The sequence below is a fragment of the Heptranchias perlo genome, chromosome 1 (genome assembly GCF_035084215.1).
Source record: "Heptranchias perlo isolate sHepPer1 chromosome 1, sHepPer1.hap1, whole genome shotgun sequence".
In the NCBI taxonomy this organism is placed as follows: Eukaryota; Metazoa; Chordata; class Chondrichthyes; order Hexanchiformes; family Hexanchidae; genus Heptranchias; species Heptranchias perlo.
This window is the reverse complement of record NC_090325.1, coordinates 16728689-16755557: the sequence shown is the minus strand read 5'-3', so window position 1 is coordinate 16755557 and position 26869 is coordinate 16728689. Positions and strand designations below refer to the sequence as shown.

The following is a 26869-nucleotide window of genomic DNA, read 5'->3' as shown; positions in this document are numbered from 1 at the left end:
GCATCATTAAACCCAGGAGCAGCCTTCCCCCTGGGCTGCTCCATGCTGTAATTTTTCCTATTTCTTGCAGCATCAGACAGTGGAGGACTGCCCCTTTAAATAGAGCTCCTCCAGCTGACAGACCTTACTGCGCATGCGCAGTCCACCCGACGCGCAGCTCAGCAGTGGGGAACCCGGAACAACAGGTAAGTGGACCCAATCAGCCTGTGATTGCGCACGGGGCAGACTGATTTCACCGGGCGCGTTACCCACGCGCTAAATCTACCCTCCCGCCGCGAACCCGCCACCCTGTTAATATCGGGTCCTTGGCCTGTAAACTCGGGTCAGTTAACATCAATTACTCCAATTCAGTTCAGACCCAAAAACGGAGGGAGTCAATGTTTCAAAACAACACAAAATAATACATGTATATTTAAAGTCGGGACAGCACATGCTTACAAATATCCAGTAGGTTATAAGTTACTTTCCTCTTCTTTCTTCAGCATGCCATGCAGATCACCTAGAAATCCACTGGATACAACAGTGGAAAAATTAGCTCTTGCCGGAAAGGGGGAGATTTAAATATTTGTAACAATCTTAATGTTAACTAAGCTAAGGCTTACAAAAGGTTAACACTGCATGTTGTGATAAAGGGGTAGAGCAGGCTTCAGCAGCAACTCCACAGCACAAACAGCTTCCCGCACGTTTGAAGATATTAAAATCCCGGGATAACCAGCGTTTACGGTAGAAACGCTGCAGCGGTTCAAGAAGGCGGCTCACCATCACCTTCTCAAGGGCAATTAGGGATGGGCAATAAATGCCGGCCTCGCCAGCGACGCCCACATCCCATGAACGGATAATTAAAAAAAAGAAAAGAGACGTTTTCGCCATTCTTTTTTAACTGTCGAAGAGAATCTATCCTTTTTATTTCATCTTAACTTGATCTTTCAATCTCAGATGTTTTTAATTTAGAATCATAGAATCATAGAAAAGTTACAGCATGGAAGGAGGCCATTCGGCCCATTGAGTCCGCGCCGGCTCCATGCAAGAGCAATCCAGCTAGTCCCACTCCGCCACCCTATCCCTGTAGCCCTGCAAATTTTTTCCTCTCAAGTACTTATCCAGTTCCCTTTGAAGGCTATGATTGAATCTGCCTCCACCACTCCCTCGGGCAGTGCATTCCAGACCCTAACCACTGACTGTGTAAAAAAGTTTTTCCTCATGTCACCTTTGTTTCTTTTGCCAATCACCTTAAATCTATGTCCTTTGGATCTTGACCCTTCCGCCAATGGGAACAGTTTCTCTCTATCTACTCTGTCTAGACCCTTCATGATTTTGAATACCTCGATCAAATCTCCTCGCAACGGTCTCTGTTCCAAGGAGAACAACCCCAGCTTCTCCAGTCTATCCACGTAATGAAAGTCCCTCATCCCTGGAATCATTCCAGTAAATCTCTTCTGCACCCTTTCTAAGGCCTTCACATCTTTCCTAAAGTGCAGTGCCCAGAACTGGACACAATACTCCAGTTGTGGTCGAACCAGTGTTTGATAAAGGTTCATCATGATTTCCATATTTTTGTACTCTATGCCCCTATGTGTAAAGCCCAGGATCCCGTATGCTTTTTTAACCGCTTTCTCAACCTGCCCTGCCACCTTCAGTGATTTGTGCACAAATACCCCCAGATCACTCTGTTCCTGTACCCCTTTTAGAATTGTGCCCTTTAGTTTATATTGCCTCTCCTCATTCTTCCTACCGAAATGCATCACTTCAAATTTTTCTGCGTTAAATTTCATCTGCCACGTGTCCATCCATGCCACCAGCCTGTCCATATCCTCTTGAAGTCTATCACTATCCTCCTCACTGTTTACTACCCTTCCAAGTTTTGTGTCGTCTGCAATTTTGGAAATTGTGCCTTGTACACCCAAGTCCAAGTCATTAATATATATAAAGAAAACCGCTGGACCCAGCACTGACCCCTGGGGAACACCACTGTACACCTCCCTCCAGTCCAAAAAATAACCATTCACCACTACTCTCTGTTTCCTGTCCCTTAGCCAATTCTGTATCCATGTTGCTACTGCCCCCTTTATTCCATGGGCCGCAATCTTGATGATAAGCCTACCATGTGGCACTTTATCAAACGCCTTTTGAAAGTCCATATACACCACATCAACTGCATTGCCCTCATCTACCCTCTCTGTTACCTCATCAAAAAACTCTATCAGGTTAGTTAAACACGATTTGCCTTTAACAAATCCGTGCTGGCTTTCCCTAATCAATCCACACTCGTCCAAGTGACTGTTAATTCTGTCCTGGATTATCTTTTCTAAAAGTTTCCCCACCACCGAGGTTAAACTGACTGACCTATAGTTGCTGGGTTTATCCTTACACTCTTTTTTCAACAAGGGTGTAACATTTGCAATTCTCCAGTCCACTGGCACCACCCCCGTATCTAAGGATGTTTAGACGATTGTGGCCAGTACCTCCGCAATTTCCACCCTTACTTCCCTCAGCAACCTAGGATGCATCCCATCCGGACCAGGTGGCTTATCTACTTTAAGTATAGCTAGCCTTTCTAGTACCTCTTCTTTATCAATTTTTAGCCCATCCAGTATCTCAACTATATCTTCCTTCACTGAGACTCTGGCAGCATTTTCTTCTCCTCTAAGATCTTCAATTCCATTCCTAATTGCTCCATTACTCATTCAAGCTTTAATACCTACTTGTAAATGCAGTTGATACTTCCATTGGAGGGAGCTCGACCTACTTCATCACCTATGGCCCTTGAATAATCAGCTGCCAAGGGGACCTATTTTCATTTGGCATTTACCCAATTATCACGGTTACTCACAGCCTGCATGGTAACAACCGGATGTGTCGGCCAGGGCTCAAGAAAGGAATTAAAATTGAGAGGCTGTAGCCTCCTTAGTCATCTCCTGTAATCTGTCCAGAGACAGACAGATAAATAGATCTTAATGCTATGACACTCAATTTGTTACAAACCACAAGTCGGTACATACGTGTGACTCAGGACACCTTGTCTGCGTTACAGGCTAGGTCCTGTTCTCTCAATGTGGCAGCTAACTCATCTATTCCCTCTCCTTCATACAATCATTTCACATTCCATTGACCATATAAGGTCTCGCCTTTAACTTTTTCAGCTAACTGCGGAACTTAAATCATTGATATAGTTGTAGGACCAGAGCTGCTATAAAGGCCCCATGCATCTCTACTTTCTCCAGGCTATAGACTGAGTTCACTCCTTCCTCTAAATCAAAAGCAAAATACTGTGGATGCTGGAAATCTGAAATAAAAACAGAAAATGCTGGAAAAGCTCAGCAAGTCAGGCAGCATCTGTGGAGAAAGAAGCAGAGTTAATGTTTCGGGTCGAAGACCTTTCATCAGAACTGGAAAATGTTAAAGAGTTAAAGGGGTCAATTTTGCAATGGTGAGGGGTTGGTAGCGGGGGGGAGGGGGGAGAAGATGCGTGTGGCAAACCCGCATGAACAAAACTTACTGTTTCCGATGCGATCGCATGTTGATTGCTGATGATTAACGTCCTCTCCGGGTTTCACCCTCGGCAGCCAGCCTGATTGACAGTCTGGCTGCCGGCAGGAGCTGCAACACGATGGGGGGGGGGAGAGAAAGAGAGAGAGCCAGATGTCATCCGGCGCCGGAACAGAAGATCGGGGGGGGGGGGGGGGGGGAGAGTGGAAGATCGGGGGGGAGAGGAAGATCGGGAGGAGGGGAAGATCAGGGGGGAGGAGAGGAAGATCGGGGGGGGAGGGGAAGATCGGGGGGGAGAGGAAGATCGGGGGGAGGGGAAGATCGGGGGGGAGAGGAAGATCGGGGGAGGGGAAGATCGGGAGGGAGAGGGGATGATCGGGGGGAGAGGGGAAGATCGGAGGGGGAGAGTGGAAGATCGGGGGGAGAGGGGAAGATCGGGGGGAGAGAGTGGAAGATCGGGGGGGGAGAGTGGAAGATCGGGGGGAGGGGAAGATCGGGGTAGAGAGGGGAAGATCGGGGGAGGGGAAGATCGGGGGAGGGGAAGATCGGGGGAGGGGAAGATCGGGGGAGGGGAAGATCGGGGGAGGGGAAGATCGGGGGGAGAATGGAAGATGGGGGGGGAGGGGAAGATCGGGGTGGAGAGGGGAAGATCGGGGGGAGAGTGGAAGATCGGGAGGGAGAGGGGAAGATCGGGGGGAGAATGGAAGATTGGGGATGAAGAGGGGGAGATCGGGGGGAGGGGAAGAGGGGGAAGATTGGAGGGGAGAGGGGAAGATCAGGAGGACATCGGGGGTGAAGTGGGGGACATCGGGAGGACATCAGGGGGCTGAAAAGTGGGACTTTGGAGAGGGAGACATCGGACATCAGAGCAGGGTTTTCACTTCCGTCTATTTCACTTTCCTGGTGAAACCAGACGTGAATCAGAAGCGGTGGGCAAGCCGCCCAGGTAAGTTAAAAATCATTCTAATCACTTACTCTGTCACAGGTAAAGTGCCTTGAGTACCTCAATGAGGTACATTCGGCTCTTTAACTGTCATCCTGCCGGCTTTAAACACGCACACAGGTGGGTCCCTGGGAAACTCGGAAGTCGGCGGGTTGGAGCCGGATTTCCGCAATTTTTGGAGGCCCCGCCCCCAACGCACCCGCAGTTTCCCCTTAAAATTTAACCCAAAGTTTTTAAGCAAGTACAGAGCCAGGGAAAGGGGGGGTGGAGGAGAGGACAAAACTTGCACCATCATCCTTTTGGTCATTTAATCCCTCTTGCCCTCTACCCTATCACTGACCTTCCCTTTTGTTCTTTCTTTCCCTCCACTCCCTGGCTCTGTACTTACTTAAAAACTTTAACTCTTTAACATGTTCCAGTTCTGACGAAAGGTCTTCGACCTGAAACGTTATCTCTGTCTCTTTCTCCACAGATACTGCCTCACTTGCTGAGCTTCTCCAGTATTTTCTGTTTTTATTTCACTCCTGTCTCTGTCCAGTATTTTTTATTACCTTCTCTGCTTCTACTTTCTTAACCTTATCTTCCTGTTCTGGCGGGTTTGCTCAAAAACATGTTTTCTCGTGGCTTTATGTCAGCATTAGCCTATGTTTCTGGCTGCATGTACTAAGTCAGACTAACTTCGCTTGCCCATTTTGTCATTGTTTAATGCTATAACCTATATTGAGGCACATTTATTTTCCAACAGTGCCACTTAACACTTCAAATCTATCCTGTTTCGTTGACAAAGATGATAACTGGGAGGTGGATAGAACAATTTTTTTGTTCTATTCATTCATGGGATGTGGGCGTGGCACGACCAGCATTTATTGCCCCTCCCTAGTTGCCCTTGAGAAGTTGGTGGTGGGCCGCCTTCTTGAGCCGCTGCAGTCCATGTGGCGAATGGCATGTCCACAATGCTAACCTTTCCAGCGGTTTGATACAACTGAGTGGCTTGCTAGGCCACTCCAGAGGGCAGTTAACAGTCAGCCACGTTGGCGTGGGATCGGAATCACACACAGGCCCGACCGAGTAAGGACGGCGGGTTTCCTTCCGTAAAGGGCATTAGTGAACCAGTTGGATTTTTACGGCAATCCGACATCTTTATGGTCACTTTTACTGGTACAAAATGCAGATTGTGTTTTTGTAAGTGTATAATCACATTTCAAACCAATAAAGTGGCTCTGACCCTTGTGCTTTATGCAGTGTTATATACTAAAATTGACTGCATCTCATTTCTGTCAGTTTGTAATTAGGAAACATTACCCACTCTTAGGCAGCCGAAAGCTCCTAAATCAGCAGGAATGCTGATTATAGTCCAATAACAGCTAATTGGAGGATTTTATAGAAAAAACCTTGGTGACATCTCATTCAAAAAGGCTAAACTGGAACATGAATTTGTTCCACTTCTCTGATCCAGTTTCATGGTGCAGGATACGAAATTAAATCCTTCCTTCAAAAATGAAGGAAAGGAAAAAATTCAGCCAATATTCCCACTACCAGATCGCTATCCAGTGATCCCCGCTGGAAGACATTGAGGTTAATATTGACTTTGGGTGAGAGTGTAAATCGGACGATATCGAATTAGCCACCCGTTATACATCTCTTTCCATTTTCACTTCCATTGAAGTCAGTTAAGTCAATGCCATGTGATTGGCAGTGGAACTACCCCCAATCTTAAATGCCTGCCGAAGACTGAAAACTCGTTTTTACTTAAGATCATGGCACGGTTGATTAGTCCCTTCAAACAGCCTTTGAAAGAAAAAGTAACACTTAGATTTACACAGCACTTTATCATATCTCTCAGGAACATCTCAAAATGTTCGGCATGTAATGAATTTATTTTTTGTTATGTGCGCGTAAGTGGCTGTCGTTTTGTGCACAAGTTCCCACTAACAGCAATAAGACTAATGATCAGTTGATTTGGTTTTAGTGGCATTGTTGACCAGGATACTGTGAGAACTCCCTGCGATTCTTCAAATAGAAAGAAATAACTTGCATTTACATATCGCCTTTTACATCCTCAGGACATCCCAAACCGCTTCAAGGACAATGAGTTAATGTTGAGGCATAGTCACTGTTGTTATGTAGGCAAATAGTTCCATAGGAACAAAATAAAGGCAGCCGTTTGGTATAATTTGCCATCAAATATAGAGTGGGGGTTAGCGAAGGACAAACCTTTGGATGAATCTGGACATTAAACGAATTCATGGTCTTCAAAATGTGGATTTTTCCAAATATGATTCTCGAATTTGAAACATGAACATGGATGGAGATGTCCTCATATTCCCAAAGAACTTCATCCCATTCACCACTTGACCAGGAGCGAACTTAAATGAAACTCGCCACTAACTCAACAGTGAAGAAATAGGTCTGCTTGAGTCCGAATCAGCAGAAACTAGATTGCCTGCACAAGATTGCTGAGTCATTTAAAAGTCATTTTAAATTGTGAGCAATATCTGTAATAAACCTTTGTTACTGTGAATCCAGCCACAGACATCAAACACTTGCCCAGTACTGACCAGGTTGTCAAGAATATACATTTGCACTGCCAATTATCAAAGAGACAGGCCAACAATCAGTCAAGTAGGGCTTAAATGCAGTATAAAACTGTCCAATTCAATTCAAACAGGAACAGAACATTTTTCAGGATGTAATTGGACCATTTTTCATCTGTCCCGACCTCAACCCTATATCAACTCTGTAGAATCAAAAATTACATTACATAGAATTTAGAGTACAGAAGCAGGCCATTCAGCCCAATTGGTCTATGCAGGCGTTTATGCTCCACATGAGCCTCCTCCCACCGCTCTTCATCGAACCCCATCAGCATATCCTTCTATTCCTTTCTCCCTCCTGTGCTTATCTAGCTTCCCCTTAAATGGATCTATGCTATTCACCTCAACTACTCCTTGTGGTAGTGAATTCCACATTCTAACCACTCTCTGGGGTAAAGAAGTGCCTCTCTCAATCACACACCATCCCAACTTGGAAATATATTGTTGTTCCTTCATTGTCGCTGGGTCAAAATCCTGGAACTCCCTAACTAACAGCACTGTGGGAGAACCTTCACTACACGGACTGCAGCGGTTCAAGAAGGCGGCTCACCACCACCTTCTCGAGGGCAATTAGCGATGGGCAATAAATGCCGGCCTTGCCAGCGACGCCCACATCCCATGAACGAATAAAAAAAAAATTTCTCCTGAATTCCCTATTGGATTTATTAGTGTCCATTTATGGTCTCTAGTTTCGGTCTCCCCCACAAGTGAAAACATCTTCTCTGCAGGAAGAGCTTAAGGAGTTAGGAAAGAAATTAATAAGCATGACCTCAAAGATAGTAATCTCCGGATTACACCCGGTGCCACGCGCTAGTGAGTATAGAAATAGGAGGATGGAGCAGATGAATGCGTGGCTGGAGAGATGATGCAGGAGGGAGGGCTTTAGATTCCCAGGACATTGGGATCACTTCTGGGAGGAGTGGGACCTGTACAGGCCAGATGGGTTGCAACTCAACAGAAGTGGGACCAATGTCCTCGCGGGGAGTTCGCTAGTGCTATGGGGGAGGATTTAAACTAGTTTGGCAGGGGGATGGGCACCAGGATGTAGCACTGGAAAGGAGAAACAAGGTGCACAAAGGATTGGGAGAGACAGATAGCACTAGAGCAAGAAATAGTACGGTATTAGATGGGATCAGACTAAGAGAGTATACAAGAAGGCCTACGATTGGTTTATTGTGCGTGTATGTAAATGCTCAAAGCGTAGTAGACAAGGTTGGTGAGCTGCAGGCGCAAATAATCACATGGGAATATGATGTCGTGGTGATAACGGAGACCTGGCTCAAAAAAGGGCAGGATTGGGTACTAAATATTTTGGGGTACAAAGTGTTCAGGAAAGAAAGGAAAGAAAAGAAAGGAGGAGGGGTGGCAGTATTGATTAAGGAGAATATTGCAGTGCTGGAGAGAGAGGATGTCCCGGAGGGGTCAAGGACAGAGTCTACTTGGTTAGAGTTAAGAAACAATAGAGGTGCCATTACACTACTGGGTGTATTCTATAGGCCACCAATTAGTGGGAAGGATATAGAGGACCAAATTTACAGGAAATTACAGAGAGGTGCAAGTGCCATAGAGTAATTATAATGGGAGACTTCAACTATCCTAATATAGACTGGGATAGTAATAGTGTGAAGAGCAGAGAGGGAGATGAATTTTTGAAGTGTGTTCAGGAGAACTTTCTTGACCAGTACATTTCTGGCCCAACGAGGAAGGAGGCATTGCTGGATCTAGTTCTGGGGAATGAGGTGGGTCAAGTGGAGCAAGTGTCAGTGGGGGAACATTTAGGGAACAGTGATCATAATATCATAAGGTTCAGATTAGCTATGGAAAAGGACAAGGACCAATCTGAAACTAAAAATACTCAATTGGAGGAGGGCCAATTTCAGTGGGATAAGAACGGATCTGTCCCGGGTAAATTGGAATCAAAGATTGGCAGGGAAAATTGTAATTGAACAATGAGCGGCCTTTAAAGAGGAGATGGTTCAGGTACAGTCTAGGTACATTCCCACGAGGGAGAAAGGTAAGGCAACTAAAGCCAGATCTCCCTGGGTGACAAAAGAGATAGACAGTAAGATGAAGCAGAAAAAAGGGCATATGACAGGTGTCAGGTTGATAATACGAGTGAGAACCAGGCTGAATATAGAAAGTTCAGAGTGGAGGCAACAAAGGAAATAAGAGGGGCAAAGAGAGAGTATGAGAATAGACTGGCGGCAAACATAAAAGGGAATCCAAAAGTCTTCTATAGGCATGTAAACAGTAAACGGGTTGTAAGAGGAGGGGTGGGGCCGATTAGGGACCGAAAAGGAGACCTACTCATGGAGGCAGAGGGCATGACTGAGGTACTAAATGAATACTTTGCATCTGTCTTTACCAACGAAGAAGATGCTGCAAAAATCACAGTAAGTGAAGAGGTAGTTGAGATACTGGATGGGCTAAAAATTGATAAAGAGGAGGTACTAGAAAGGCTAGCTGTACTTAAAGTAGATAAGTCACCCGTTCCGGATGGGATGCATCCTAGGTTGCTGTGGGAAACAAGGGTGGAAATTGCGGCGATACTGGCCATAATCTTCCAAACATCCTTAGATACGGGGGTGGTGCCAGAGGACTGGAGAATTGCAAATGTTACACCCTTGTTCAAAAAAGGCCAGTCAGTTTAACCTCGGTAGTGGGGAAGCTTTTAGAAACGATAATCTGGGACAAAATTAACAGTCACTTGGACAAGTGTGGATTAATAAAGGAAAGCCTGCACGGATTTGTTAAAGGCAAATCGTGTTTAACCAACTTGATTGAGTTTTTTGATGAGGTAACAGAGAGGGTCGATGAAGGCAATGCAGTTGATGTGGTGTGTATGGACTTCTAAAAGGCGTTTGATAAAGTGCCGCATAATAGGCTTGTCATCAAAGTTGAAGCCCATAGAATAAAGGGAGCAGTGTCAGCATGGATACAAAATTGGCTAAGTAACAAGAAACATAGTCGTGGTGAACGGTTGTTTTTCAGACTGGAGGGAAGTGTACAGTGGTGTTCCCCAGGGGTCGGTACTAGGACCATTGCATTTCTTGATATATATTAATGACTTGGACTTGGGTGTACAGGGCACAATTTCAAAATTTGCAGATGACACAAAACTTGGAAGGGTAGTAAACAGTGAGGAGGATAGTGATAGTCTTCAAGAGGACATGAAGAGACTGATGGAATGGGCGGATACGTGGCAAATGAAATTCAATGCAGAAAAGTATGAAGTGATATATTTCGGTCGGAAGAATGAGGAGATGCAAAATAAATTAAAGGGTACAATTCTAAAAGGGGCACAGGAACAGGGAGATCTGGGGGTATATGTGCACAAATCGTTGTAGGTGGCAGGGCAGATTGAGAAAGCGGTTAAGAAAGCATATGGGATCCTGGGCATTATAAATAGAGGCATAGAGTACAAAAGCAAGGAGATTATGATGAACTTTTATAAAACACTGGTTTGGCCACAACTGGAGTATTGTGTCCACTTCTGGGCACCGCACTTTAGGAAGGATGTGAGGCCTTAGAGAGGGTGCAGAAGAGACTTACTAGAATGATTCCAGGCATGAAGGACTTCAGTTACATGGATAGACTGGAGAAGCTGGGGTTGTTCTTCATAGAGTAGATAAAGGATCTGGACAGAATTCTTTATCTACTCTAAGGCTAATGGAATGCCGGCCTTTATATCTAGAGGACTAGAGTACAAGGGGGCAGAAGTTATGCTGCAGCTATACAAAACCCTGGTTAGAACGCACCTGGAGTACTGTGAATAGTTCTGGGCACCGCACCTTCGGAAGGACATATTGGCCTTGGAGGGAGTGCAGTGTAGGTTTACTAGAATGATACCCGGACTTCAAGGGTTAAGTTACGAGGAGAGATTACACAAATTGGGGTTGTATTCTCTAGAGTTTCGAAGGTTAAGGGGTGATCTGATCGAAGTTTATAAGATATTAATGGGAACAGATAGGGTGGATAGAGGGAAACTATTTCCGCTGGTTGGGGATTCTAGGAGTAGGGGGCACTGTCTAAAAGTTAGAGCCAGATCTTTCAGGAGTGAGATTAGAAAACATTTCTACACACAAAGTGTGGTAGAAGTTTGGAACTCTCTTCCGCAAATGGCAAATGATGCTAGCTCAATTGCTAAATTTAAATCTGAGATAGATAGCTTTTTGGCAACCAAAGGTATTAAGGGATATGGGCCAAAGGCAGGTATATGGAGTTAGATCACAGATCAGCCATGATCTTATCAAATGGCAGAGCAGGCATGAGGGGCTGAATGGCCTACTCCTGTTCCTATGTTCCTATGTTCCTAGAATCGAGAGAAACTGTTCCCATTGGCGGAGGGGTCAAGAACCAGAGGACATGGATTTAAGGTGATTGGCAAAAGAACCAAAGGTGACATGAGAAAAAACATTTTTACACAGCGAGTGGTTGTGATCTGGAATGCACTGCCTGAGGGGGTGGTGGAGGCAGATTCAATCATGGCCTTCAAAAGGGAATTAGATAAGTACTTGAAGGGAAAATATTTGCAGGGCTACAGGGTTAAGGTGGGGGAGTGAGACTAGCTGAATTGCTCTTGCAGAGAGCCGGCATGGACTCGATGGTCCGCATGGCCTCCTTTCGTGCTGTAACCATTCTATGATTCTATGATTCTGTTCTATGTCTACCCTATCAAATTCATTCAATTCCCTCTTGAATTCTTCAGCGAAATGCTCCCATTTCACCCACCTTCCACCATTCCCCCTCTAATACCCCCAGTCAGTCTACCCACGCACTCTCCAACCTCACCACCAAGTCTCTGGCTGCTCAGCCCCGATGCATCACCCTCCAAAAGGTCCAGTCTTTTGTTAACAAGGGTCACCCCAATCGACCACCCCATCCTGGATGAGCACACTGACATCCTAGACCTGACCGAAAAATGGCTCACTGATGATGACTCCATTCCTCTCAACGAGGCTGGCACGTTTTATCACATGCCCTGCCTGAATTGCTGTGGAGGTAATGTTGCACTTACATTTGGGTTGCACAGTGACCACATCCATATTCCTTTGGCACTTTATGTTCAATAGCTGCACTCTCTGCCACCTTTCCACCTCTCTTTCACGATCTTCATTTATTTTAAACAGGTTAACACCACGGTTAAAATAGCAAACAAAGTATTTTCAAAGCATTCATTACTAATATCGCACAGTGTAATCTTATCACCATTAATCTTTCTCCCTAAGGGAATAGTTTAGCTTCTTTAACTTCTCTTCATAGCTCAATGATCTAAAAAATGTAATCTCTTTTGTTGTCCTTCTTTACACTGTTTCTATCTCCATTCCTAACAACAGTGACTAGAACTGTGTACTACAGTAAAGTGTGGTCTTAATGGATTGTGAGTAGGTTCAATTGTTAAAAGTGCTTAATAGAGTTAGTGAGTAGACCTATTGCACATTGTGTAAAATATCATAGAATGCTACAGCACAGATGAAGGCCATTCGGCCCACCATACCTGTGCCAGCACTTTGAAAGAACTATCCAATTAGTACCACATCCCTGCTCTTTCCCCATTGCCCTGCAAATTTTTCTCCTTCAAGTATTTATTCAATTCCCCTTGGAAAGTTGAATCAGTTTTCACCACCCTTTCAGACAATGCATTCCAGATCATAACAACTTGCTGCGTAAAAAAAATTCTCCTTATCTGCCATCTGTTTTTTTTGCCAATTATCTTAAATCTATGTCCCCTGGTTACCAATTCTCCTGCCAATGGAGACAGTTTCTCCCTATTTACTCTATCAAAATCCTTCATGATTATGAACACCTCTATTAAATCTCCCCTCAACCTTCTCTACTCTAAGGAGAACAATCTCAGCTTCTCTGGTCTCTCCACATAATATGGACATTTGTTGATGTTCCTTTACTTCAGTAAGTGTCCTCTTTTGTCTGTACTGATAGAGCAGATCCAATGCCACCAATGCCACCACAAGTGGCCCCAACTAAAGGAGGGCAGCATTTATTAAAGAAATGAACAGCCCTCCAAAATTAAAAATTCATGGTAGTGAGTTTAAATTGCAATTTGGTCATTTTTTTGCCATTTAAAACCATTGATGTCTTGTGATGGCCACTGGCCACAGAAGGCTTCAAGCAGACCAGTGATCACCTTGGGGTCATACTCTATGGTCACTCAACTGTGTACCAGAGATCGAAGCACAATGTCCCTGAAATTCTCCAGGACTGCCACAAATCTCCTGCCTTAACTTGGGTGGGAGACCAGTGGGAACTGTGGAGAAATGGTTCTATATTGGACAGTTACATGGGTAAGATGGGTATAGAGGGATATGGGCCAAGTGCAGGCAATTGGGACTAGCTTAGTGGTATAAACTGGGCGACATGGACATGTTGGGCCGAAGGGCCTGTTTCCATGTTGTAAACTTCTATGAATAGCTGAAAATGGCTGCTCATGCAGCCTCTCCTGGGTTTCCATTCATCTCCCTCTGAGGTTACAGCAGGAGCGCCGTGTTATTCCGCAGGATTCCGGGGCCAACGTTTCATTTCGTTTCAGTGATTCGGAGATGTTCCCTTAACAATTAGTAGCTGCCAAGGTACTAATTTGGCAACCAGTTGGAGCCGGACTGTGCAAACCAGTGGGGTAGAATTCTTCCCTATCTCCTGCTGTAACTTCGGCAGAAGATCAGCGGGAAAGTGGCGCGCAAGGGGCTATCCAACCATTTCTCCAGGTTTTCCGCCAAAGTCATAATGGGAAACTGGGAGAAATTTGTGGAAAGTCAACCTCCAAACGTCTGCAAGGTGGATTTTGTGATTCCATCTGGAGTTACAATTCAAATGTACTTCATTGGCTGTAAAGCGCTTTGGGGCGTCCTGAGGTCGTGAAAGGCGCTATATAAATGCAAGTCTTTATTTTCTTTACAATGAATCCCAGAACAAGTTCCAAGAAAAAAATCAAACTGCTGCCCTACACGGTGAAATGTTTTCAATATTTGTCCAATATTCTGCTTTCAATATAGCGCAATATATTCTGCAGATCTGGACAGCTACTTCCTATCCTGGACCTATGCATTTTATGCTGCCCTTCTTTCCAATATAATCTCCTCTAGTCCCTTTTCTCATGACTCTGTACCATTCACTCTCCATTGCCGAGAGCTCCCGCTCATAAACCCATATTACCTTGTTTTATTGCCTTTTATTTCTCGCTAACTGGGCTGGAATTGCTTCCTTTCTAATGGAATGTGCTATTAATGCGGCTCAGCTCGTGCCCCTAGGAGAGAGGGATGATTCTTTGCAGAAACTATTGGCTATATCCATCCACATGATCAAAGAGTAAAACTTTGCTCCTGATGGGAAATAGAATTGTATATTGTCAAAAGATGCCATAAACAGCAAGTTGTTCCAACATTGAATTATATCAGTGACAAAATCAAGCCATTTTTTTCTCTCATGTAGATGATTTACAGGATGTTTTCTTGCTGGTTACGGCAATCACAGAGTTAAAATGCATTTATATATAGTGTCTTTAACGTAGAAATTTGGGTTACTTACTAACTGCTTCTAAAAGCTAAAGAATATAGATTAGTTGGGAACGCAAAAGGATCCTTTTCAGATGCTTTATTGCGTAAAAGCATTTCTTGACACTTTTCCAAGAAATTGTCACTTTGAATTTGGTCATAGAATCATACAGCACAGAAAGAGGCCATTCGGCCCATCGTGCCTGTACTGGCTCTTTGAAAGAGCTGTCCAATTAGTCCCATTCCCCTGTCCTTTCCCCATAGCCCTGTCATTTTCTTCCCTTCAAGTATTTAGCTAATTCTCTTTCGAAAGTTACTATTGAATCTGCTTCCACCACACTTTCAGGCAGTGCATTCCAGATCATAACAACTCGATGCGTAAAAAAAATTCTCCTCATTTCCCCCCTGGATTTTTTGCCAATTATCTTAAATCTGTGTCCTCTGGTTACCAACTTTGTGATCTTGATTACAAATCTTGATTACAAAGTCAGATATCAATTTGGTAGGCTGGGAGATGTCTTTGAACTTCACTGTAAGTAGCGGATGTACTTCCAGAAACTCACAGCAGGCCAGTCAGCACCTGCGGAAAGAAAGGACAAGCTAATTTTTCGGGTGTGGCCCCTTCTTCAAAGCTGATTGTGAGAGAAGAGTTGTATAATGACCTGTGGTTTAGTGACTCGTTTTGGGATTTTATGACTGACTTTATGGCAGTCACCAATCTTTCTGAAGCCTGCAGAGAAACAGAGCTAGGCAGAGATTCTATGTAAGTAGGGAGGGCGATGACAGTTAGCACAGGAGAGGCGTCTTTGTTGTTTTGACATTTTGAGGAGAATAATAAAGCTTGTCATTATTGTAAATATACTGCTTCATAGTATCATAGTAGGTACAGCACAGGGGGAGGCCATTCGGCCCGTGGTTCCTGTGCCGGCTCTTTGAAAGAGCTATCCAATTAGTCCCATTCCCCTGCTCTTTCCCCGTAGCCCTGCATTTTTTTTTTCTCTTCAAGTATTTATCTAATTCCCTTTTGAAAGTTACTATTGAATCTGCTTCCACCACCCTTTCAGGCAGTGCGTTCCAGATCATTACAACTCACTGCACAAAAGAAATGTTTCCTCATGTCACCTCTGGCTCTTTTGCCGATCACCTTAAATCTGTGTCCTCTGGTCACCGACCCTTCTGCCACTGGAAATTGTTTCTTCTTATTTATTCTGTCAAAACCGTACATGACTTTGAACACATCTATCAAATCTCCCCTTAGCCTTCTATGTTCTAAGGAGAACAACCCCAGCTTCTCTACATAACTGAAGCCCCTCATCCTTGGCACCATTCTAGTAAATCTCTTCTGCACTCTCTCTAACACCTTGACATCCTTCCTAATGAGTATTATTTAAATGGTGATAGATTGGGAAATGTTGATATACAAAGGGACCTGGGGGTGCTTGTACACCAATCACTGAAAGCAAACATGCAGATGCAGCAAGCAGTTAGGAAGGCAAATGGTATGTTGGCCTTCATTGCAAGAGGATTTGAGTACAGGAGCAAGGATGTCTTACTGCAGTTATACGGGGTCTTGGTGAGACCACACCTGGAGTATTGTGTACAATTTTGGTTTCCTTACCTAAGAAAAGATATACTTGTCACAGAGGGAATGCAGCGAAGGTTCTCCAGACTGATTCCTGGGATGGCAGGACTGTCGTATGAGGAGAGATTGGGTTGACTAGGCCTGTATTCACTCGAGTTTAGAAGAATGAGAGGGGATCTCAGTGAAAAGTATAAAATTCTGAGAGGGCCAGACAGACTGGATGCAGGGAGGATGTTTCCCCTGGCTGGGGGGTCCAGAAGGAGGGGGCACAGTCTCAGGATACGGGGTAGGACATTTAGGACTGAGATGAGGAGAAATTTCTTCACTCAGAGGGTGGTGAACCTGTGGAATTCTCTACCACAGAAGGCTGTGGAGGCCAAATCACTGAATATAATTAAGAAGGAGATAGATATATTTCTAGACACAAAAGGTATCAAGGGGTATGGGAAGAGAGCAGGAATATGGTATTGAGATAGAGGATCAGCCATGATCATATTGAATGGTGCAGCAGGCTCGAAGGGCCGAATGGCCTACTCCTGCTCCTATTTTCTATGTTTCTATGACATTGGCTCCACCTGGCCCACCTCATTCTCCAGATCCAGCAATGCCTCCTTCCTCGTTGGGCTGGAAGCATACTGATCAAGAAAGTTCTCCTGAGCACACTTCAGAAATTCCTCCCCCTTTTTGCCTTTTACACTATTACTATCCCAGTCTATATTAGGATAGTTGAAGTCCGCCCCAACACTACTCTATGGTTTTGCTGCAAATTTGCCCCTCTATATCCTTCCAATTAGTTGTAGATTATAGATAATGTCAGTATTATAGATAATCTTAGACCCAGGGGCGAGATAAGGAGAATTTTTTTTTACGCAGCAAGTTATTATGATATGTAATGCCCTGCCTGAAAGGTTGGTGGAAGCAGATTCAATAGTATCTTTCAAATGGCAATTGAATATATACTTGAAAAGAAAAAATTACAAGCCTATGGAGAAAAAGTAGGGGAGTGGGACTAATTGGATAGCTCTTTCAAAGAGCCAGCACAGGCACGATGGGTCAAATGGCCTTCTTCTGTGCTGTATGATTCTACGATCTCTGGGTCTTCCTACATTTACCGCGATGTTGAGCAGGTAAAGACACACTCTGGTTTGCAGGAGGCGTGAGGTCCACTATAGGAGTGGCCAATGACACTGAACTCAAGGACAATATCAAGCATAAAAAGCCAATAAGGTAATGTCATTGGTTCATTTAAGTGCAAATCACCTCCAAATGGCTTGAGTCGGATCAAACTTCACATAATTTTCTGAACTCAACTCAATACATGCTGTGGTGATGGATAGGTCATCTGTTCATTGAACAGAAATTGGTGGTGATTCTTTTTCCCCTTACAGTTTTCTCCCCTCTTCTCTGTAAGATGTTCAGTCATCCTGGACATGGCTCCATGCCTAAGTAGCCATTGTTGATGTGTGAGTGTAAAGATTGAGACCGAGAAAGCTATTTCATAGTGGGGGCATTACATATTTGCTCCTGTCCTCACTTGACTTATACACAATCACACACGCACTCACACACATAGTTACACACACTCACACACTCACCAACTCACACACACTCACCAATTCACACACACTCACTCACACATTCATACACACACACACTCACTCACACACACTCACCAATTCACACACACTCACTCACACACACTCACTCACACACTCACTCACACACACTCACTCACACACTCACCAATTCACACACACACTCGCTCACACATTCATACACACACACACTCACTCACACACACAAACTCACACACTCACTCACACACAAACACACACACTCACCAACTCACACACACTCACCAATTCACACACACTCACTCACACACTCACTCACACACAAACACACACACTCACCAATTCACACACACTCACTCACACATTCATACACACACACACTCACTCACAAACACACACACACACTCACTCACACACACTCACTCACACACACTCACTCACACATTCATACACACACACACACACTCACACACACTCACTCACACACACAAACTCACACACAAACTCACACACTCACTCACACACAAACACACACACTCACCAACTCACACACACTCACTCACACACTCACCAACTCACACACACTCACTCACACATTCATACACTCACACACACTCACCAACTCACACACACTCACCAACTCACACACACTCACTCACACACTCACCAACTCACACACACTCACTCACACATTCATACACTCACACACACTCACTCACACACTCACCAACTCACACACACTCACTCACACATTCATACACTCACACACACTCACCAACTCACACAAACTCACACACACTCACTCACACATTCATTCACACACTCACATACACACATTCACTCACACTTACACACACTCAGACTTTCCAGCAGCGGTCACTAGATAGTGATCAGAGCAAGATCCCTGGCTGTTTTTTCTCACCCCAAGCCCTATGATGCTGAGGCTAATTGTAGCATCCTTACACTTTTTATGTGAATTTCTGGATCTGCTTTGGCTGTCCGTCCTCTGTGAATCCGAGTGGCTAGCAGGAGACTGCCACAGGCATCAAATGTAAAAATGGAAGGACGTCACAGAGAAGTTGTTTTGATAAAAAGTGAAACACTGGAAATGCTGGAAATGTGATGGTCAAGATTTTGGCTCCGTGCCATCCATCAGAACTCAAGAATGATAGGAACCCAAAACAAACTGTCTATTCACTCCCCGGATGCTGATTAACCTGCTGTGTTTTCTGAAGCAAGCTCAATGGTGTCCTGCCACGATCTGTACTGCACTGACCTCAAGGTGAAAGTGCCTAAACATTGTGCAATGCACTAAGCTACTGAGCACTCCTGATCTGATTAACAGCGTGGATCACTTATCATGTTTTCGTCCTGTTGCCGTCATAACACGGCATTTGTCGGTAATGTTACGGAAACACCACCATCTCCAAGCACCCCTACAAGTCACACATCATCCTGACTTGGACGCAAATATCGCTGTCCTTTCATCATTGTTGAGGAAATATCCTGGAAAGAAAGACTTGCATTTATATAGCGCCTTTCATGACCTTAGGACATCTCAAAGCGCTTTACAGCCAATTAAGTGCTTTTGAAGTGTAGTCACTGTCGTAATGTAGGAAACGCAACAGCCAATTTGAGTTCAGCAATGTCCAACAAACAGCACTGTAATAATGATCAGATAATCTGTTTTTAGTGATGTTGGTTGTGGGATAAACATTGGTCAGGATACTGAAGAGAACTCCCCTGCGCTTCTTCGAAATAGTTCCATGGGTTTTTTTACATCCACCTGAGAGGGTAGACAGGGCCTCGGTTTAACATTTCATCCAAAGGACGGCACCTCCAACATTGCCAAACTCCCGTAAGGGGAACAGATTAGGCATTTCTGCGGCCGCAGACGTGACTCCAGGATGGTATGTTGCCTCCCTGGTGCTAGGGTCAAGGATGTCACGGAGCGGCTGCAGGACATTCTGAAGGGGGAGGGTGAACAGCCAGAGGTCGTGGTCCATATCGGTACCAACAACATCGGTAAAAAAAGGGATGAGGTCCTGCAAGCGGAATATAGGGAGTTAGGAAATAAATTAAAAAGCAGGACCTCCAAGTTAGTAATCTCAGGATTACTCCCAGTGCCACGTGCTAGAGAGAGCAGAAATAGGAGAATAGACCAGATGAATGCGTGGCTTGAGAGATGGTGTAGGAGGGAGCGGTTCAAATTCCTGAGGCACTGGGAAAGGCGGGACCTGTACAGGCTGGACGGGTTGCACCCAAGCAGAACCGGGACCAATATCCCCGTGGGGGCATTTGCTAGTTCTGTTGGGGGGGGTTTAAACTAGTACGTCAGGGGGATGGGAACCAAAGGGCAGGTACAGATAGGACAAATTCAGACCAGGAAACGGGAAATGGAAAAGCAGTTAGTGACGTGGATAGCGACTCAGAAAGGCAAAAGAAGCAAAGGTTAAATAGTGTTCAGCACAGGAATTTGACAGGGTTAAAGGGGATATACTTCAATGCAAGGAGTATTACAAACAAACCAGATGAGCTAAGGGCACAGATAGACACATGGCAGCATGATATCATTGCTATAATGGAAACCTAGCTTAAGAGGGGGATAATTGGCAGCTCAATATCCCTGGATATAGAGTTTATAGGCAGGATAGAGTGAGTGATAAAAAAAGGAGGGGGGTAACATTATTAGTTAAAGAATCAATTGCAGTTGTGAGAAGGGATGATATGCTAAATGGATCATCAATCGAGGCCATTTGGGTTGAGCTAAGAAATAAAAAAGGGGCAGTCACACTACTAGGAGTGTACTATAGACCCCCGAATAGCGAAAGGGAGATAGAAGAACAAATATGTCGGCAAATTTTTGGGTGCAAAAATAAGAGGGCAATAATAGTAGGGGACTTCAACTACCCTAACATCAACTGGGATTCAAACAGTGTGAGAGGCACAGAAGGCGCAAAATTCTTGATCGGTGTCCAGGAGAACTTTTTTAGCCAGTACGTGACAAGCCCAACAAGAGGGGATGCAATTCTAGATTTAGTCCTGGGAAATGAAGATGGGCAAGTGGGTGGAGTGACAATGGGTGACCATATTGGGGATAGTGACCACAATTCAGTTAGTTTTAGCATTATTATGGAAAAGGACAGAGTTAAATCAGGAGTAAATGTTTTAAATTGGGGGAAGGCAAATTTTACAGAACTAAGAGGTGATTTGGCAGAAGTGGACAGGACACAACTACTTGAGGAGAAATCAGTGGCAAGCCAGTGGGAGGCACTAAAATGTGACATTCTACGGGTACAATGCAGACACGTCCCCTCAAAGAAAAAGGGTGGCACTGACAAATCTAGACCCCCCCTGCTTGTCTGGAAGAATAAGGGGCAAGATAAAGCAGAAAAAGAAAGCTTATGACTGTCACAGAAAACTAAATACTGCAGAAAGCCTAGAGGAGTATAGAAAGTACAGGGATGACGTAAAAAAGGAAATAAGGAAAGCAAAGAGAGGTCCTGAAAAAATATTAGCTCGTAAGATTAAAGAAAACCCAAAGATGTTTTATCAGTACATTAAGAACAAGAGGATAGCTGAGGAAAAAGTGGGACCTATCAGGGATGATAAGGGTAACTTGTGCATAGAAGCAGAGGATGTAGGTAGGGTTTTAAATGAATATTTTGTCTCCGTATTCACAAAGGAAAGGGATGATCCGGACGTAGTAAAGAGGAGAGGTGTGAAATATTGGATAAGGTAAACATAGCAAGAGAGGAAGTACTAGAGGAACTGGAATCCTTGAGAGTTGATAAGTCACCAGGGCCGGATGGATTGTTTCCTAGGCTATTGAAGGAAGCCAGGGAGGAAATAGCAGATGCTCTGAGGATCATTTTCCAATCCTCACTAGATACAGGGGAGGTACTGGAGGACTGGAAGATTACAAACATAGTACCATTGTTTAAAAAGGGTACGAGGGAAAGGCCGAACAATTATAGGCTGGTCAGACTTACCTCGGTGGTGGGCAAACTATTAGAATCAATACTGAGAGATAGGATAAACTGTCACTTGGAAAGGCATGGTTTAATCAGGGATAGTCAGCATGGATTTGTTCAGGGAAGGTCATGCCTTACAAATCTGATTAAATTCTTTGAGGAAGTGACAAGGAGGATTGATGAGGGCAGTGCAGTGGATGATGTCTACATGGATTTTTATAAGGCATTTGACCAGGTCCCACATGGCAGACTGGTCAGAAAGGTAAAAGCCCATGGGATACAGGGAAATGTGGCGAATTGGATCCAAAATTGGCTCAGGAACAGTAAACAAAGGGTAAAAGTCGATGGATGTCTTTGCGAATGGAAATCCGTTTCCAGTGGTGTGCCACAGGGCTCAGTGTTGGGTCCCTTGCTGCTTGTGGTATATATTAATATTTGGACTTGAATGTAGGGGGCATGATTGGCAAATTTGCAGACAACACAAAAATTGGCCATGTAGTTGATAGTGAAGAGGATAGTTGTAGACTCCAAGAAGATATCAATGGGTTGGTGGAGTGGGCGGAAAAGTGGCAAATGGAGTTCAACCCAGAGAAGTGTGAGGTAATGCACTTAGGGAGGGCAAACAGTAAAAGGGAATACACAGTAAACGGGAATATATTGAGAGGGGTAGAGGAAGTGAGAGACCTTGGAGTGCATGTGCACAGGCCCCTGAAGGTGGCAGTACAGGTAGATAAGGCTGTGAAGAAGGCATACGGAATGCTCTCCGTTATTAGCCAAGGTATAGAAGACAAAAGCAGGGATGTAATTATGGAACTGTATAAAACGCTGGTAAGGCCACAGCTGGAGTATTGTGCGCAGTTCTGGTCACCACATTACAGGAAGGACGTAATTGCTCTGGAGAGAGTGCAGTGAATATTTACAAGAATGTTGCCAGGGCTTGAAAATTGCAGCTACGAGGAGAGATTGGATAGGCTGGGGTTGTTTCCTTGGAGCAGAGGAGGCTGAGGGGAGACTTGATGGAGGTGTACAAAATTAAGAGGGGCCTAGATAGAGTAGACAGGAAGTACCTTTCTCCCCCAGCAGACAGTTCCAGAACTAGAGGACATAGATTTAAGCTGATTGGCGGAAGGATTAGAGGAGACATGAGGAAAAACCTTTTTACTCAGAGGGTGGTGGGTGTATGGAATTCACTGCCCGAATTGGTGGTAGAGGCAGGGACCCTCAACTCTTTTAAAAAGTACCTGGGCCTGCACCTAAAGTGCTGTAAGCTGCAGGGCTACGGACCGGGTACTGGAAGGTGGGATTAGAATGGGCACCTTGTTGTTCTTTGAGCCGGCGCGGACACGATGGGCCGAATGGCCCCCTTCTGTGCTGTATCTTTTCCATGGTTCCTTCAGTATTGCACTGGAGCATTAGCCTGGATTATATGCCCAATCTCTGGAGTGGGACTTGAACCCACACCTTCTGACTAAGAGGCAAAAGTGCTACCCACTCAGCCGCGGCTGACACCTAACACCAGGTGTGGCAGCACCATCACCACAAGGACCACAGCAGTTCAGAAACCAGGCCCACCCCCATCATCTTCTCAGGGCAATAAATGCTGGCCTTACCAGCATCACCCACATCCCAAAAACAAATATAAAATCTACCGCCTACTGAAGTCCTGGGACAACTAGAGGTGCGTAGCTACCAGGAGTACCTGTTAGTGAGAAAACAGATTCCTATCTGAACACATGGGGTTCAACTGAGGAAGAGGTGTGGGGTTTGGGTTAATTCAAACCAGCAGTTATAATTAAATCGGAGACTATTTCTGAGTTTCAGAGATGGACTCCTTCGAAAAGTCCACCGAAGTACAGCTTGTTTCTGAACATTTTTACTTACCTCTGAAAATGTAATTTTCAGGTCCAGCAGCTCCCATTGTAGGCTATTATTTTGTGGATTAATATGTCGTGATGTGATCCTCCATTACTGCCCTAAGCTCCGTCTGCAGAGTGTGGTGATGATTACCTGTAATCGAGGAATCCCCCAAGGCAGAAGCAAGAAACATGGTCAAATACAATTACGTTCAAGATAAATAAGAAACCAAGGTGCTGTTATGAATTTGACCCAAAGTGTCTCTTTCAGCATATATAAACTTCAAACTTCCGCTTGCTTTGTACTTGATCCTAACGATGGCATCACATTAAAAAAATCTTGTAGTTCCTTAGGGCAGCAATAATCCTGCCTTTGCTAAATGCCATTAATGGTTTCTGTCTGATTGTATGGTCAACTGGGTTTCTGCAGTTCCAGTGCCCCGATTACACTGAGGAATGCAAGTATTCCATGGCTGATCGTTGCTACGGTAAGACAGCTGGAGGCAGCTCCAAATTTGGACCCAGTTACACCTCTGGCAGCGCAGAGTCCCACCTCTTACCTCTGAGTCAGAAGGTCATGGGTTCAAGTCCCACTCCAGACACTTGAGCACATAATCTAGGCTGACACTTCCAGTGCAGTACTGAGGGAGTGCAGCACCACCGGAGGTGCCATCTTTCAGATGAGACATTAAACCGGGGTCCCAAAAAGCAGTTGAGGCTGGGGGTCAATTGAAAATTTCAAAACTGAGAAGGATAGACTTTTGTTAGGCAAGGGTATTAAGGGTTACGGAACGAAGGCAGGTAGATGGAGTTAAGATACAGATCAGCCATAATCGAATTTAATGGCAGAACAGGCTCGAAGGGCTGACTGGTCTACTCCTATACCAATGTTCCCATGTTCCTCGCCTGCCCTCTCAGGTGAATGTAAAAGATCCCACAGCACTATTTTGAAGAAGAGCAGGGGGGGGTTCTCCCCAGTGTCCTGGCTAACATTTATCCCTTGACCAACACCACTAAGAAAACATCACTTTGCTGTTTTTGGGATCTTGCTGTGTACAAATTGGCTGCTGCGTTTCCTACATTACAACAGTGACTACACTTCAAAAGTACGTAATTGGCTGTAAAGTACTTTGGGATGTCCTGAGTTCGTGAAAGGTACTCTATAAATGCGTCTGTCTTTTTTTTAATGCTTGCTCCTCTCCTTACACTGCCTGTCTGCACGGGATGTCAATGCACTGAGCTCACAAACCACACATGTTGCACAGTGAACCTTCCGCTTGCATTGCTGACGGCCTGCCCACAGACGGAGACGTAAGGCACTTTAACGCAAGTCCAGTCATAATGCACAAAGCAGCCCAGATTCCAGGGTGTCTGTTCCTTCACCAGGATGGGACCTCTGGCTACCGACTGCTGAGGATTTGATCCCCCCTCCATCCCAAATCTTCTGATGATTTCATTGAGGTCTGACTTGTGTCCTCTAGTTCTGACCGTCCAAGTCAAGCAGTGTCCTTACATCTCCACCCTGTCAAATATTTAAAGGCCTGTGTCACGTCTACGTTCACTGGTCTGCAATGAAGCTAGCTCAGTTCTGCAAGCCTTTTGTAACATAAAGCCTGGAGTTCCAAAACCATCCCACTCACTCTACCCTGAACCTTCTGCTATGGGCCGATGTCTTTTTGAAGACAGACATTTGATATGTTGTGTGTTATCTCTTTTAAAGACTTTTTTTTATTGTTACAGTTGTTTTTATGGTACCTCTTATCCAACCGGTCCTGGCTCCTTCCATATCAGCTGGAGAGACAGACATGGAGGCTCGTCTTATTGTATCTGTCACTCTAGCGAAGGAAATCTGAAAGCAGGTGGGCAAGAATGTATAGTTCCGATCTGCCCCATGCGTCCACATTGAAAACTTGCAGCCCTCGGCAGGACGGCGAGAGAGCTCTCCGCTCAAAGTTATTCTGGAGGTATAAACAATATCTGTCCGTCTTTTACATAATAGTAGATTTGAACCAGCAGACTTGTTGGTTATTGGCTGTCGTTATGAACTGTTCCACACACTGCTGAAGGATTTTGGACTTTACAATATGGACTTTCAATACCAGCTCTTAAGGAAAACTAAAAGAATAGGCTAGAAACCCTGGGATTTATTAAGCTTGACCCAAATCAGAAGGCATGCTGGGAAGCTTGACCAAGTTCAAAGGTATCATGGATATTATCATTATTGCTTCAGACTGTTGAAGAGAAAAAGTGCAAGGTGTGCCATACTTTCGAGGGTCAAGGTTAAAGATAAAGTAAACCAGAACGTAGACAGCTGTCCTTGACAAGCTGTGAGAAAGAAATAGAAAGGGGAAAAAGACTCCAACAAGTTGTTTTCGCAGCAACAAAAAAAAATCAGAACAGCCATTTTGCAGTGATTTCGAGGAGACAGGAGAAGAAGCAGCTCGACGAAGGATGCCAACGAAGACTTAATCCCTCAGTCTCCCGAAGCAGAAGAATTGATCGTTCTGAGTTTCGAGCTGTACTTCAAGATAAGGTTGCAAGCGTCTTTATCTGTAAAACTGTTGCATCTTAATGTCAATAAAACCAGTTATTTAGAAATGTTTTTCCATCTCGGAGGATGATTCTTACCTCTCGTACCTTAAAGAGTAAAGAGTTAAAAAAAAAAGCTACATTGCCAATGCCAACCTGGTGGGGGAGGGGGGGAAGCAAGGCCCAATTCTATCCCCACACCCACACAACCCAGTAGGATCATTGAGCTGCATGGCGGGGGGAGCCCTGGCTGATTTTCTCTAGCTTTAGCTAAGAAGTGTAGAGACCCTTTGTAGTGCCCCAAATTGTCCCCCTAGCTGAGATCAGCTGACACAGCACGGACTAGGGATTGAGCCTAAGACCTTGTGGTTTGTTGAATTTAGTACCACAGCAGGGTGGTCTTTTCATCCCCCCGTCCATCGGGGGAACTCAGCTGCACTTTATCATATCAACTGTAGGTCGTACATATATGGTAGAATGCAACGGACACTGGACCCATCAAAGCGATAGTTTTTTGTTTGCATTTATTTGCAGGCATGAACGAAACAGCAACAAGGCAAGACAAAATAATTGGGTGAAAGGGTATAAAATAAAGTCCAGCTCACCTTGGTGCACACGCCAAATGAAAAGACGACCCATGAATAAGAATACATTATCGACTGGCGATTGGGTAAAGCTGACTAAGGAAGTGTTCCGCAAATGACTTTAGTTACAAAAAGGTCAGTGCACTGCAAATGAAGTCCATTGAAACTATTGTCACTCAATAAAGCTGTTTATTACAGGGCCATTCCCCCTCCCAGGACAATAAAGCTGCCATTTCCGTCCT

General features: G+C 44.7%; 1 long non-coding RNA gene across 2 annotated transcripts in view; it reads left to right on the top strand.

Moving 5' to 3' along the window:
* Positions 1-26112, top strand: part of LOC137323547 (uncharacterized) — a 169638-nt gene extending 143526 nt beyond the window's left edge. Inside the window, exons 4-5 of one of the 2 annotated variants that reach the window (XR_010963385.1) lie at positions 23564-23748; positions 25255-26112. This is a non-coding gene — a long non-coding RNA (uncharacterized lncRNA). The remainder of the gene's footprint in view (positions 1-23563; positions 23749-25254) is intronic. The other variant, XR_010963400.1, reaches the window with a different exon arrangement.
* The last annotated feature ends 757 nt before the right edge of the window (positions 26113-26869 follow it).